Source organism: Phyllopteryx taeniolatus, chromosome 10, assembly GCF_024500385.1.
Source record: "Phyllopteryx taeniolatus isolate TA_2022b chromosome 10, UOR_Ptae_1.2, whole genome shotgun sequence".
Taxonomy (NCBI): Eukaryota; Metazoa; Chordata; class Actinopteri; order Syngnathiformes; family Syngnathidae; genus Phyllopteryx; species Phyllopteryx taeniolatus.
Genome location: NC_084511.1, coordinates 26,233,835 through 26,250,688, shown reverse-complemented (window position 1 = coordinate 26,250,688; position 16,854 = coordinate 26,233,835). Strand labels below are relative to the sequence as shown.

At 41.1% G+C, this 16,854-nt stretch overlaps 1 long non-coding RNA gene across 1 annotated transcript in view; it reads left to right on the top strand.

The window, feature by feature from the left end:
- Positions 1 to 16,854, top strand: part of LOC133484386 (uncharacterized) — a 70,545-nt gene that overhangs the window by 1,595 nt on the left and 52,096 nt on the right. Inside the window, exon 2 of the long non-coding RNA XR_009790389.1 lies at positions 1,129 to 1,233. This is a non-coding gene — a long non-coding RNA (uncharacterized LOC133484386). The remainder of the gene's footprint in view (positions 1 to 1,128; positions 1,234 to 16,854) is intronic.

Sequence of the window (16,854 nt, the reverse complement as noted above, 5' to 3'; positions counted from 1 at the left end):
ACTTTTATTGAAATAGCGTTAAGAGTTATATGTCAGTTAAAATGTTCATTTGCAAAAGAAAATGTCAGTGGCAACCAAAAGGTGTATGTGCTCGCTGTTATAATGAGCTACTCGGGGCCTCCGAGTTCACATGGACTTGGGAGTTCCAATTTAGAATCGCGAAATGAACACCTAAACGTGTTTAAAGTCGGAAAAGCAGCAAAACATTTGCATACAGTGAGATTTATATGCATATTATGCCAAGTCACGTATAAGAAGATCATTTGCATTCATTTATACTCCAACACATTTTGTCCAGCTCTCATTATTTTTCACCTCCTTGGCGGCATTCATTTCTTTTGTTTTCCAGCGCAAGGAGAAACAATACATCATACCGTTTGCATAATGAAATCATTCATTTTCTAAATGTTTTTATTTATTTATTTATTTTTTGCTCAAAAGATTACGGTAACAGAAAAAAAAATAAAAAGAGGGTTTTAATCCCATCAGATTGCTATCAAATAAAGTATGTTCAAGTAAAGCAATAATATGTGATATTAGATTCAAGGTCATACGAAGAGTTTCAAAAGCACGCTTGTAACAAACCACGCCACGGTGACCGTGATTTCCTATTTTTGCTGTCGCTTAATAACCGCGGACACCGAAAGTCTTGCTAGCGTTAGCATTGGCGCATATCGCATCATCGCCGATTCGCCGTTTTTGTGCTCCCTCTGAAACGCCCTAAAATGGCAACAAGGCGTTGTCTCATAGAAAAGTCTTTCTTTTATTGACTTGATTATGAATACAGTAATAGCCTTTAAAAATAAGTATTTCACAATTAGAATAAACTATTTACATATTTCACGTACACACTCAAAACACATCTACAAATGACCTGGCCTGTCTGTTGATTTTTAAAAAAACTAAATGATTTAGAGGAAACACCATGTGTGTTTTTTTGTTTCTTTTTTCATTTTTTCCATTTCTTTTCATGAGTATTTTTACTGTATTTTACAGTCAATAATGTTTAACTTTAAAACTTTAAAAGAGTCTCGCCGTCTCATTTTCCAGCGGTTCATACTGTAGACTGAAAAATTCATCACGTCACCCATTAGCAGCTGCTGACTTTTTTTTTCTTCTTCTCCCCAGACACGACGAGTGATTTATGGAACGTGGAATAATTAAAAACGCACCTTCGAGGATTCGCAGAACTTCAGTGTATTAAAATAAGCAACAAAATAGGCCCGCAAGCCCGTAAGTAGTTTTGATTTTAGAACTGGTACAACGACTGTGTGTAAAAATGACAAAAGCCATCATCTGTAAAAACAAGCTTAAAATGCCTCACGAGGCATTTTATTTATATTTTATTCGGGTGCAGAACAGCCGATTCCAATTAGCACATGCGCAGCCCCTGCAAAAAAGACGTCATCAACGCAGCCCCAATATGTCGATTCACCATGGAAACCGATGTCAAGTGAATTACATCCGCCTTGGAGTTGGACGTTCGAACGTGGAAATATAGTGACTGAAAATATATTCCGAAAAAAAAAAACAGCAACAACGCTGCGGCAGCGGAGGAGTGAGAAGCGACACGGTAGCAAAGGTGCGACGCACTACTGAGTGACGCACTGATTCCAAGAGGAACTGCACTTTGAATCCAAACATATAGCTATATATGGGCCAGTCTTCACTGGATCGGTGCCATTTGCGTCCCCAGGCAATGGATTCACGCACAATAAAATGAACTGTTCGGTCAAGCATAGTGTCTTGCACGTTAATCTCATTGCATAATCAATAAATATAATTTCAAACATTCATTTGAACCACCTTGAACACTGGAAAAATAACATTTGTTTGCATGTCCTCACTTCCTGAAATTAGACTTTACCGTGAAATATAATCACTTAAATCTTTTAGCAATGTTATTTTGAAGTATTTTTTTTTCTTTAAAAAATGAATACACAAATTTGTTTAAATTCGTGTCCCGGGGTTTTCACTCAATGACACGAACACATTACGCCCTCTGAAACATTTGGAAGAGGCCACAAGTCACATAGTCCACAGTAAACGGCATCCTTGAGACATGCTGCAGGTCACGGGAAGGCCAAAAGTAAGTGCGCACATTTATTTTTCTCTCTATTGGATGGTTCATCTATGACTGAGGGATCGGGAAGGTTAAAATCTCACTCCTTTTACTTTCAGTGCTCAAATGAGGAGTTTCCGTACAATTAAACACTGACATAAAAAAAATAAAATAATAATAATAAGTTGCCTGACCTGCTAGCGAGCAGGTGAGATTTACAGAGTTACCATGTTACCATGGTGATTAACGCAGAATTTCTCTTCGGCGGCTAATTCCGACTTTCCCTCCTGTCAGGGCTATCTTCCCCCGAGTTTTCACATCATCTTCCTCCTGGAAAACTCCATTCGTCTCGAGTTGAGCCTGAACGGATCCCTTGTTGTTATTTACAGATACGAAATGTGTTGTTATTTTTATGACTGCCATCATGGCTTCTTCGTGGTCGAGTGCTCATATTATTAGTGCGGTTATGGAGCTGATCGGGAAGGTAAAAATTACACACAAAAAACGAGTGGCTGCGAGGCCACGTTTTTGGAATATTAAACGACATTAGCAATGTCAGACAACTCCAGCCAAGTGAAACTGAAATTGAAAATGAAATGAAAATGACTATTTGGGGGAAGTGCAAGAAAAGAAGGAAAGCAAATCTGGATGCACACAACATTGTGGAGCAACCGCATGTCAGTTTACCATCAATTGCCGCTGAAAATGGATAATACGCTAATCATGCAAATCCCCCAAACGTGGCAGCGCTTGAACAATTGGAAAAACAGCGCAGCTGTACTCTCTCCATTTGCTCCCCCGATTTGCATCTGCGTCAGCGTATGGAATTTATGGCGGCGTTGAATTCTTTACTGCGCCACTGTATCCGCCGCCAGATAGGCACTGGCTAATTGGTTGTTTCTTTGCGACTGCCGCCTTGGCGCGTCATAATAATGAGCTCGTAAAAGTTCAGTATCGCTGGGGAAACTTCAGTACAGGATGCCGTCGGTCTCTGGGTAGGCCCCTCTGCTGTTTGTTTTCTTAATGCGACTTTTTTTTTCCGAAATATAATATCTGCGCAGAGGAACCTTGGGCTTTGTTAGCCATGTGTGGACACATCAACTATTCAGTGATGCAACTTCATTATCTTGCCAGTAAAGTGCGATATGTTGTTGTGTCCTTTGATGGCGCTGTTTTGCGCTATTTGCTTCTCCGCTATGAAATAATGGACTATTGGAAGACATTGCTTTTCTTATTATAAAGATTTTATTGTATTTTTTTTTTTTTTTTAACAATACACGTGCCCATACAAGCCTTGACGTTTCTTCGCTGTAACTAAGTGTGTACTGAGTGATCAAACTTTATCTTGCCAAACTTTATCTTGTTGTTTTTTTCTAAAATCAGTTGGTAATAAAGCATGTTCAGTCACCAAACGCTACTAGTGCTCATTCAGACTGTAAGTTTCCTTTAGCACACTAGAGCCATCATGAAATAAAGTAACATCAACGCTATTGAAAGGTCTTATGAAGAACATTTCTTTCAATTTGCGTACTTTGTCGTGTACTTTCGTGGTAGCCATGACCACACCGCATGTTTTCAACTGTAACAATGCGAAGCCCACTAACGAGTGTCCGAACCGTGTCGCTCTCAAATAAATATTCACTTCACTCCGCTGAGAATTACAGGTCCGCGCACGTTACAGGCTTTACAAAGTGGCAAGCGGCGGCTTCTTAATTGACTCGCTTTTGTTTGTCACAATGTGCGTCTCGGGAAGCGGTCGCCTGGTGTCATCGGCGTGTTGGAATGAACGTTGCAAGAAGTTGCAAAAAAATGCTTCTCATTCCAATATGGCTCCAGGAATCCGGCTTTAAAGGTGCTTTGGGTCGATGATGCAACTGAAGACCAAGATGATTAAACCACTCTTTCACTCCCACAATCCACCTGCGCCCAAGAACCAGCTCTCAATTGCGGCACTTTTAGCTTTAATGAGGAGGTTTTATGGAGCATTCTAATTGGGGGTAACAGGTGATAAAAATGTTAAGAAAGATACAGACAATGTATTGATGTAGATCCATGTGAATTGATATCGTCACTAATCTGGGCCACGTCATGGTCTACGCCGCGTCCGTTACGCCGCTGTCACATTATGTCTTTACTCCAGGTGTTTGTCGGGATCCCATCGGTTCAGCCACATTACTCCCGTTCTATTGTCCTTGCACTGGCGGGCTTTTAAAATGCATTTCTATTTCAGCTCTTCCTCTTCTGTAGAAATACAAAAAAAAAAAAAACACTTTAGGTAGTATTAAATGTGTGTTTGTGTTTCTGTATTTTAACCATGTGAAGCACTTTCAGTGTGAGAATATACTGTTATTTCTCATGTATAATGCGCACCAATGTATAATACGCACCCCCAAAGTTGACCTCAAAATTCTGGAAAACCCTTCCACCTACAATGCATGGTTTTGCTTCTACCCATATGATCAAAACATGAAGTATTATCTGTATTTTGTTAGTTTTTTCAAACAATTCTTCTGAAGTTAAGCACTTTATTTGAACACAAAATACTTTATTTGTATTTACTTGCTCTTATTTTGAAATTCACAGCCCTACTTTTATTTAGTAAATGAGAAAACACACAGTTCCGCTCATATGTTTGATTACCCAGGCAGTATTTGTAAGATGGGTACAAGTCTTTAAAGAAAACATGAAGGACCAGGCGAAACACATTTAATTTTATTTTAATGGGATTCAAATTAAACTGTCAAGCATTTCAGAAAAGCATTATCATTAAACAAAACATAACCATAAAGAAATTAATGATGGTTGTTGTTCAATTTAAAAAAAACAAACAATATTTCACAAATTCTGCCAGGGAATGTACATTTATGAGCACAACGCTACATATATGCAGTCATATGTACCCCTGTCATATTGGAATGAAAGTGGAGGCTACACCTTTTTCATAACCTCTAGGTGGCAGTGGCATATTGGAATGAAAGTGCATAGCTTTTTAATAACCTCTAGATGGCGGCATACATTTATATAATGTGAAATATTTTTTTCATTTTCCCGTATACCTATGTATAATGCGCACTATTGACTTTTTTTTTTGGGGGGGGGGGGGAAATCCACATTATACACGAGAAATTACGGTAAATAAATATCTGAGTGCAATATAAATAAAATTTACAGTGAGGTGGCACACTACGTCAAACTGTCGTTAGATGGTGTCGTTGGACTGAGTCGTTACACTGCGTCGTTAAACTACGTCGTTGCTATAAGTCATTCCACTAAGTCGTTAAACTAAGTCGTTGCTCTATGTCACATCCTTGTCCTATATCACAATGCCTCTTTGATGCTCTGTTACATCGTTACTGTTACCTCGCTATGTCATGTTTTTATCATATGCTACCCGCAGCTCAGTTTTTATCAAATTGTATTTGGGGGGAGTTGCATTACTTTGTTTCAATAACCCAAGTGCTGACTTTTTTCTTCACTATTTCCCTTCATTTTTATGAAATAACAAATTAATCTTAATGATGTCATTCAGTCAGATTACTGAGGGAAGTATCCATGAAAGTATAATTTGGTGCCGATCTACATTCTTTGGCCATGGTGGAGGTTTTTCGAGGAGAGAACTGTGCATTTGTTTTATTCTCGATTAAAAAGGCTAACCCGTTTGATTTCAGTCATCGTGACGTAACGTAATTGCATGTGTTGCATGCTTCTTCTCCTCTCCTTGTCCTGTTCTATCTTGTCCTGTCCTTCCCTCCCAGGGTGTAGCACGACAGCCCCATCCAATTTCCAAAGTCAACCATCACTGCAGCCCTCCAGCAGTCGGGGCTTTATGGCAGAGTGGCCCGACGGAAGCCTCTCCTCAGTGCAAGACACATGAAAGCCGCATGGAGTTTCCTAAAAACAAAACCTGAAGGACTCCAGGATGGTGAGAAAAAAGATTCTCTGGTCTGATGAGACCAAGATAGAAATTGGTGGCCTTAATTCTAAGTGGCATGTGTGGAGAAAACCAGGCACTGCTCATCACCTGTCCAATACAGTCCCAACAGTGAAGCATGGTGGTGACTGAAGAAAAGATGAATGCGGCCAAGTACAGGGATATCCTTTTCCAGAGTCCTCGGAAGGTTCACCTTTAAAAAAAACAATGACCCGAAGCACACAGCTAAAATACCGAAGGAGTGGCTTCAGAACAACTCCGTGATTGTTTTTGAATGGCCCAGCCAGAGCCCTGACTTAAATCCAATTGAGCATCTCTGGAAAGACCTGAAAATGGCTGTCCACCAACGTTCACCATCCAACCTGACAGAACTGGAGAGGAATGGCAGAGGATCCCCAAATCCCGGTGTGAAAAACCTGTTGCATCATTCCCAAAAAGACTCATGTATGTATTAACTCAAAAGGGTGCTTCTACTACATACTGAGCAAAGGGTCTGAATACTGATGGCTGTGTGATATTTCAGTTTATATTTTTTAATAAATCAGCAAAAATTTCAACAATTCTGTTTTTTTCTGTGCTGTGTGTACATTCATGTGGAAAAAAATGAACTTAAATGATTTTAGCAAGTGGCTGCACTATAACAAAGAGTGAAAAATTTAAGGGGGTCTGAATACTTTCCGTACCCACTGTATTTGAGTTCTTTTGACCAATTCCGGGTGTCCTTTAATGGTGATGCTACAGATTTTGTCAGATTGCTCCCAAATGTTAACTGCGCATACCCGACAGATGGGTGATGCTAAATTGCGAGCAATTTTAGTTTTTGTCAATGCGTGTGGCAAGTGTGATGACTGATAAAATATAAAACTTCGCAACTCCATCAGGTCAATTCCCGGCATCCTTCGAAGATGAGCTCGTCCGTGAGGCGAATGTCCAACTGCAACCAAATTTAAACAGCGTACACCAGACGGATGGGTGACGCCCAATTGCGAAACAAAATCTTGAAGCCAAAAATGGCTGGGCTCAAATGCACAACATCCATCTCGAGCTTCATGACGTAAATGTCTGCAATAAAAAAGCTCCAACCAGAAATGAAAGTCTGTGCATGCCTGAAGCAAACCCTACTCATATTGCAATGTCATTCAGCGTGATTAGCTCTCCCCGCCCGCCCCCTTACCCACAGTCAAAATTAGTCAACTTGCCTGAGAGACTAATTGTCAGTTCAGTGGGAAGTCGGCTGATTAAAAGCTCCAAGCGGTCGTGCTTGGGACACATTTGTCCCCTGTTGGCTGCCAACGGTGAATATAGCCTCCAACAAAAAAAAGCTTACTGTGCCAAGAGTAGTTTTGTTTTGTCCAATGTTTTAAGTTTTAAATGCGATGATAAACTTCTCACGTCACAACCCGAACTTTGCGCCCCTGTTGGTGGAGAGAGTGCAAATAAAGTGCAAACGCCCTTGCTTTGTGCTCTTTATTGATGCTGTTTTCAAGCAGCGCGTTCGTGCAGACGTAATACATTTTTTATCGGAGCTGGGAGAATATTTTACTAGCATGTTTCACGACTCCACGGAATGCAAATTGTCAGCATTGCGGCCGAGGTCGTGACACGTGATTCCTCGGGCTCGGCGCGCTTCATCCATTCATGCCGTGTATAAAGTTAATCGAGCTTGGTGAGGGGAGAAAAAAATACAGGAGGAGAGAATTTGTTTTCCATTTTTTTAATAGCTAAAAATACACTCTCTCCTTTTGCCGATTTAATGGTGCACCAGTATTCTTCGAATGCAACTCCGTAACAGGTCCCGCAGGGGAAGCGCACGCTGTGAGAAGTTGTTTAAAAGGAGTCTTCTTTTTTTTTTTTTAACAGCGTCAGCAACTTATTTCGCATAAAGGCAAATGGTGTGATAGCGTTATGGTTGGCGATTGCATGAGGGGAAATGTGCACTGCAACCACAGCACTGATAGTAGCAAATTATTCCCTTACATGCTAACCATCAACAGTGCCTGTTGCAGCGCGAATAAATGCGTTCCACAGTTTGAGTGTCCTGGGGCCTCGCTCATCAAGGAGTGCGCAGGATTCTTACTGAAAGTGAATACCTACGTATGCACAAATGGCGTATGAAAAAACTAAAAAAAATAAATCGAATCTATCCAACTGTGCGTAGGCGCACCTTTAGGGAAATCTTCTGATAAGTCAGAGTTCACTAGGAAAAGTGCACATATTAACCATACGAATATAAATGTCCAAAGTTACCCTAAAATGGTTGCTTCGAACCAAAATGGCCAACTTCCTTTCTTTTTTCATGCATGGCTTCTTGAAACTTTTCTGGAACCGTGTAAATTTGGCAGACTTAAGGAGAGTACTTGTGGACAGATATGAGATTGCGGAATATTATACGTGCTAAGATAACCTTGATGTAATTAAGGTTTAGTTTTTTATTTTGTTTTGTATTTTTAAATTACATTTAATTATGATGAGAGCTTAAACGAATTAACCCTTAATTAGATGTGCCTAGAAGTTAAGAAAAACATGATCAATATTCTCTTATTTGTCATTACTTTCATTTCCGTCAAATGAAAGCCTGACGACAAGGGTTTCATTGCTGCAATGTTTTATTCTCTCGCTAGCTGCAATGACATCGTTTGGATAGCAACTGAAACCGTCGGAGTTGTTTTGCACGGAATGTGTGCAGCCAGCTGATCGTGATAGGCGAGAGCAGGACATGACAAAACACGAGGAGTTCCTTTAGCTGGCGGTGGGCGGGAGGTCGGCGGAGATGGATTTCCCGCGTAATTAGGGGTGACATTTTCCAAAGGCTAAAGCCGGCATCAAAGCGCGCGTCAGCAAAGGAGACGCTCGTTTCCCGAGAAAGGTTTAGGAAAGACCCCGGCGCCCGCAGGCCCGCTCGTCTTCAGTGGAGCAGACAGCTGACAGTGTGCATTAACGCTGTGCAGAACACCATGGAGGCGCACTGCTTCGACTCCTTTGCTTTCTGTGGATTCGACGCCTGCTAGCCTAACAAATTATCAAGGACAAAATGTTTCCGGATACAGAAAAGCATTCACTGCTTTCCTTTGACTTTTGGGACACTTAAAAGTGAAAAAGAGTAGTGCTTTTGAAAGAAAGAACGTGAGCTGTTAGACTTTTAAATTTCAAAATGTTTTTTTTTTTTAAATATTTAACAGTGGTTAACGTATTTTTAAATGTGTTTGACAGTTAAGAATGTTAAATTGCAAAAGTGATTTGCCATATGTCACATGTGCAAGCCATAAATCAGTTTCAAATGCTAATTTTATTTAGCCCGTCGATGGTGTTTTGCATAATGTTGACATTAAGCTAGCAGATATTTGTTTGAGGAAATTATTTGGTTTGGTTGCACAGTTTGGTGTATGAATATACAATGTGTAATTTAATTTTGTGTGTTTTACGGTAAACTTCGACAGGGAGTGACAAACAACACATTTTGCCTCTACTGTAATTGAAGAACTGTGCAATTGAGTCTTTATTTTTCTTCGTTTCCTCAAATTTGTCCCCAAAAAAATTTGTAGAAATCCATTAATTGAAAGCGTCATTATTATTGTCATCATTTTATATTTTTTTAAATCATCCCACGTACTGGGGGAACTAATGAGTGGTTTTCAGCAACTCATTCTGTATTTACTAAGGGGACCCGCTAACGTTCCATGTCTTCCTCCACATATGAGAATCAGAATCAGAATACTCTTTATTCATGTGAAAACCACTACACGAAATATATTTCTTTCCGCACGGCACCACCGCTCACATGGACGAGTTCACCTGAGAACGACATCCCTCGCTTGAAAGGCGGCCATCCGCTTCCCGAAGCAGCGATGGGTGAAAAGGGTCAACGGCGAATCTCCGCGCTCCGCGTCCGACAGGCGGGATGCCGCTGCAAGGTTGCGGCCAATTAGCTGAGTTGCCATGGAAACACTTTCGAACCTTCGGCGACACACTGACAGTGGGGACTTTGCTAGGGACGCCTGCACGATCGAATGAAATCCAAAGTTGCTATCTTTGCAAAGATAATGATGCCCGCCTTTTCGCCAGAGGTTTTGGTCGAACCATTTTAAGAATGGTGGCTGTCCTTAATAATTTGGTGGCTCACGCAGACTCTCGCTATAAATACATGCTAAATACAGTTGAAGCACTTCGCTGATGCGAAAAAAAAACTACAGTACACTGCACTAACTATTGTACTGTTTATTCATGTTGCAGTTACCTCTGTGATTAAATGTGTACAGTATGTAAAATTACTTTCTGAGTCTGTTCGGATACACTTTGAGGGCAATACACTCAGGAAAGCCCTAAACAAGTACCACAAATACTGTAGTGTCCAGCAGATACAGAGGCCTTTATTTGTACAAACCCCAATTCCAATGAAAGTGGGACATTGTGTTAAACTAAAACAAAAAAAATGTACCATGATGATATATTTTTAATGGGATTCAGGTCAGGCCAGTCCAGTACTCACACTCTTTTACTATGAAGCCACGCTGTTGTAACATGTGCAGAATATGGCTTGGAATTGTCTTAAAATAAGGAGATGCTGCTTGGATGGCAGCATATGTTGCTCCAAAACCTGTATGTACCTTTCAGCATTAATGGTGCCTTCACATATGTGCAAGTTAGCCATGTCATGGGCACTAACACACCCCATACCATCACAGATGCTGGTTTTTGAACTTTGCGCTGATAACAATTTGGATAGTCCTTTGCCTCTTTGGCCCGGAGGACATGATTTCCATGATTTCCCCCCAAAATTTGAAATGTACACTCGTCAAATCACAGCACACTTTTCCACTTTTGTGTCAGTTCATCTCAGATGAGCTCGGGCCCAGAAAAGCCGGCAACATTTCTGGATGTTGTTGTTACAGTATATGGCTTTCGCTTTGCATGGTAGAGTTTTAACTTGCATTTGTAGATGTAGCGACGAACTATGTTAACTGACAATGGTTTTCTGAGCCCTCGTGGCAATATCCTGAACACAATGATGCTAGTTCTTAATGGTGTGCCGCCTGAGGGTTCAAAGGTCACAGGCATTGGTTTTTGGCCTTGCCGCTTGGGTACAGAGATTTCTCCAGATTGTCTGAGTGTTTTTATGCTATTACGGATCGTAAAATGATGAAATCCCTAAATTCCTTGCAGTTGTGTGTTGAGAAACATCCTTAAACTGTTGAACTATCCTTGAACTATTAAACAACTGAGCCTTTCAGGGATGCTTCTTTTATAAAAAAAAAAAATAAATCAAAAAAAAATCAAAGCCAGTGTCGTGATCTGTTTCCTTTTTTTTGTAGAGCACCCCTAATTTGCCATTCAAACAGCGGCTGGCGTAAACCTGGCCTGGCAGCCTGGCAACAAGTGACCAAGTTAGACACGTGACCTAACCAGGTAGAAGAATCGGCGCAATACCTGTTAGTCAGTAGTTTCTAACCTCCCTAATTTGTTGTTTTCTTCTTGATATAACAACACGATCGCCAAGCATAAATAGATGTGATTAGTTTTAAAGTGGAGTAATATGTAAATGCATTTACGGGCATTCTTCCAATAATTGACCGAGGTCACAGGAGCGCGCTAATGAAACAATTTGAATCACTGAGACTATAATCAAACCGTACCTTTTTGAAAACTAACGTGCAGTGTGTGCGTGTGTGCACCCAGGCGAAAAGGATTAAGATTAACGTCTCCATCATCCAAGATGTTGTTTAGCATTTTTTTCCTCCCCCTCCTTTCTGATGTTTGACTTGAATTTCAATCTCTTGTGTGTTTCTGCTGGATCTCACACGGTGAATCTTAAAAAGTGTTCGTCTTCAGTTTTGCATCCTAACAATCTGGATGAGAAACTGTTTGTGGACTGTTTTTATTTATTTATTTATTTTATTTTTTTACTGAAAATTTGCATGACAACCCCATTTTAAGACGATAGGATTTACTTACTTTGTTGTAATTAAATTATTTCACACACACCAAAACTTTCGAGCATGATTCGACAGAACGCCTGCATGTTCGCTTACAACCGTTAGTGCTAGCACTAGCTTGCTAGGCTACATAACGTTTTGTTGCCTGCTTGCGCGCCGAACTATGGAGACACATTTTTTGGACATACTTGGCAAATAAAGATGATTCTGATTCTGTTATCGTATTAAAAGTACGTGAACATCCCTCAAGCAAGACTTAAATGAATGTAATCTCCCGAGCACCGGTGACCACCAGCACACGTTTTCCCCCATTTTGGTCTTAGAAACACACGGCGCAATCCCTTATTGTTGTCGTCGCCATGGTAACGAGTGTATCCGGTCGTGTTTGAGTTGATAAGATAAAGCCCAGTGATCGTAAACAACGGGATGCGGTGGTATCGGAATATTTTAGATTTTATGGCAGTAGTCTGACGTTAGTGCAACCGTGAAAGACCACATTTGTCTTGTAGTCTGATCCGGGCATTACGTGTTGTCTGTCCCACACCGCCAACATGTTTAAAAAAAAAAAAAAACTTTATTGGTGGCCACATATTCACAGCACTACGTCACAAGACACGCGACAATGCTACAAATAAACTAGCTTTTGGATTCGAATATACTGTGCACGACGCCAACGTGGAGTAAATGTCTTTTGCGGAGCCGATCAGCATAAAATGCTAATTATCGGCCGATACCGATCAGGCCAATCAGATCGGTGTAAAGTCTGACATATATATTGTAAATCAGTGGTTTTAGCGAATAGCTGAGGATAGGTTGCACAGAAAAGATAATAAACAGGTCTATCTGTAAATAGCGAATCGCACATTGGTGGGGTTCACTGTAATGCTCAAAGAATTGTTTTCCGTGACCATCCAAAGCAGCATTAGGTCCACTGTGATAAAAAGACAACAACAAAAGTTGCTGTTGTACCTTTGAGTGTGGTGGCGTCATTATGCCTGAAAGGCATTTCCGTCTCATAAAGATGCACAAATCTCATTTGCACGGTGCGTTTTGCTGCACAAGAATCCAACAAAGCGATATTGCTTCGCGAGACTAAATGGATTTGCAAGTGCCTGCACACACACATTGATGTGCTTTATGTAGACTGCATAATATCGCTGCACCAAAAAAAAGAATGTACAGTACTGTATGTGCTGTACACACAAACACACACACACACACACGCATTTATCGGCGCTTTTGTCCGCAAAAGTGAAAGCAGACTTTTTTATTTGTACTTCAAGCCGCAGGTAATCATTTTGCTGAAATTTAACGTCAGCTTCCGCTTATTGAGCTCTTGTTTTTTTTTTCTTTTTCTTTTTCTCATAATCTGCCTATTTGTGAGTAAATATGCAAGCCTATCTGTAGCACTGGGGAAATAGCATTTATATTTCAGCATTATTACGTGACCCCAAAGATGAATAATTGTTGAAGGTGGGGTGTCTGTGTAAAAATTAATTATCTGCTGGGTGTTTTACTTCATGTGTAAACAATACATTTGAGCGGGTTCACACGCGGTAGTGCAAGGCCATTAAGATGCTGATGTAGCTATGCTGCAGTCGTTAGCTTTAATGACTCCGCTGATGAATTAGCGCTTATAGTGGAGTTTGTCCCCCTCCTACCTGCATGCATAAATAAAAAATGGGCATCATAAATAGTTTTCAGAATTTTACAGATCATGTGGAATTTAATACTGCCAACATTCACGTGTCTGTTACCTATTAAGGAAGCTTTAGTGTCCTTGGTCGGCAACCAACAGAGGACACGATTAAGTCAGTGTCAAGCAGTTTCTGGCATCGCCAAATTAAAATGACCCTATTTTCTCAAATAGTAGCTTTCCCTTGAATAGGAGTGTCATCCAATTAGGACAAATAAACACTACCCTCAAACAGACGCGTTAGGTAGTAAGTGTAATTATAGTAAACCGCAAGTAATTAACGGCCATCAAAAATGGTTATAATTGCCTTTAATAATAGTTTAAACTGTAAACATACCACGAACTACGATCCCAAAATGCTTTTATATAATTTCAAAGTCACCTTATGTTACCTTTAAAAATGAAGGACTTACAGATGAGTTGATTTTAAAAAAAATGCACCGGAATTGTTCGTCTACATGCACATACGGCAAACACGTCCCTCCACTAACAACCCGGGCTAAACTTAGCTCCTGCCCGACATACAAAAGTCGAGACGTATCTGTCATGATCGGTGTTTTTTGTGGTTTAGAATATGAAATGTCACACACTTGCGCTGGAGTCGTTAGTTTATTCCGTAAACAAACACAGTGCAGCTCAACCTCGGGCTAGCGGTGTCATGACTAGCAAGATGCTTTTGGCTGTATATCACACTAATTTGAAGCAGTGTTTCAACATATAATGTACTGTATGTGTGTTTTCAGATAGGAAAATGCGGGTCCCGGGCTGACAGTTGAGAAGCCCTGATTTAGTTTGGTTCATTGTTACGTCTTGTTTCCTTGTTGTTCATCTTCATGTTTTCATTTCCACCTGTTCTCGTGAGCCCTGTTCCTGCTGTCCACCAATCAGCTCCCTCCTTGCTCGTCCAGATGAGCCTCGTTGTCTCATCACTTTGTTTACGTTCTTTCAGTCTGTGTTGGTGTCCCGTCATGTTTCTTGTAGTGGTGAGGGTTATCTTTCCTTGTTTTTCTTTGTTACTTTGAATTTAGATTTTTGGACTACCGTGGACTAAACGCGTCGGGGGTATGCCGGCGCAGACAGCGCCTTTTTGCTGAATACGCCAGCTGCGTGTGTCTTCGAGATAACGACAACCTGGTTTAAGTCGCCCCCTCGCAGAGTTATTACGCCAGTGTCACAAATATATTGCCCCATAGTGTTCAACTGTTTTTCACCATGTCAGTTGTCTGGATTTTTTGGGGGCGGGGCTACAACGGGACACGCTGACGCAACCGGCCCGCCGCATGAGTCGGCCCTGGCCCACTATAGAAATACCAAGCGCCATATGTGGCAATTGCGAGTTAGTTAGTAATAAAACCTTGGCCCATTTCTACCACTACAGCGTGCAGTTAGCCATGTAGCAATATCAACAACGCCACAAAAGGCATCTTCCCGTTGTTGTTACGCATCGCATGGAGCGAGCCAAAACATTTGACTTATACTTTAACAGCTGATGTCTTGAAAATGATTATTTGCATCGACTGTTTAGGAAGATAAGAGAAAAATATCATTTGCACAACAATTTGGAACACGATGTAGTAGCGATCAACCGCTAGCGGACTCATGTCTGAGCGGACCGGTGTTGGCTCCGTCCAATGCTCCACAACCTCGCACACAGACAAAAAAAAAATGCAGACACACTAGGGAACGTGAACTGTTTATTACGTTCGCTAGCCCTGAAGCTTACAAGCTACTGAGCTAACGAGCTAGTAAGTCGATACCTCATCGCTCACTGTTGTTGTGTGTGGGACCACACAACAGAGAGATTTAGGGGAAGTTAAGTGTTTATTATGTTCGCTAGCCCTGAAGCTAACATGCTACTGAGCTAACGAGCGTGTAAGTCGATACCTCATCGCTCACTGTTGTTTTGTGCGGGACCACACAACAGAGATTTAAGGGAAAGTTAAGTGTTTATTATGTTCGCTAGCCCTGAAGCTAACAAGCTACAGAGCTAACGAGTTAGTAAGTCGATACGTCATCGCTCACTGTTGTTGTGTGCGGGACCACACAACAGAGACATTTAAGGGAAAGTTAACTGTTTATGAAGCACCTCACTATTTTGAGCACGTAATGTACGAATGAATGTATTTGAGTGACGGGTGACGCTCGAGCAGGGCTTGTTTCAGCGGACACATCCATGCAGTTCTGCAGCTGGACGACGGGCTGTATTTTTCATAATTTTGGAGCCTCATCTTGTAGGTCTGCGGCACACTGCGGCCGAACCCTATCGGCCCGTATCATCGCATAAAAATAAGTGTTGCCGACTCACCCCCGCACATTGTGAGTGGATATACGGACCTCCTGAACAGTGAGTCTGTATAGGGTGTTTGAGGCTGTATATACAGTGTATTGTACTTTATCACATTTCTTAAACCATAAAAAAATAAAAATAAAATGGAATAATGGTTAAAGAAGAAGCGCGTTGCTCAAGAGAGTGGATGTGGGAATGAAAGCAAAAGATTTTCAAAGAGCCTGCTGGCTCCATTCATTTGAAAGTACACAGCGAGGTCGCATACATTTTGGTCACAAACTTCACTTTTTCATCCACAGGCAGGCACATTAGAAATTAGAAATATAGTTAAGTATTGTTGTAAAATACAATATGTGATACTTTATGTACTGTATTTATATGGGTTGGGGGCAGGGGGGCATTGTCTCTCGCAATTCAAACCTATAGATGTATTTCTAGCATGTGTGAAAGTTGATGTGCATTTTCATTGGCTGTAATCAATGCGATGTTGCAACGGGGTGCGCCGGCCATTCAAATTCTTAATCGAGGCAAAAACAGTGGCCGACTCAGATTCGGTTAGCCAAACGACGCACGCCGCGTGACGGTTCAGTTGGGTTCGGCCGCATTGCTCAGTGCTCGGCAGCCGCTACGTTGCAATTGTTGTATTCATCCAAATTTGGCAGGCTTGTTAACAACACTCTCTCTGCAGCGTGACACATTTACAAATGTATTTTTTTTTTCACCCCCACCCTTTACAGTCCCTTTAAGTCTTTGGGAGAATGGGCGCACTTTTCTGACTGAAAGCACTCGTGAGAATAAGGCCCTTACTGAATGGCCTATCAAAGACCCTAATTCTCAAAAACTTTGTCGTGGGACACATCACAGAGTGACATTGTAGGAAGAAAACATGATTTATAAGCTGTGTATAGCACCCTGGAAAACAATTTTTTGGGGGGAAAACCCTTGTGT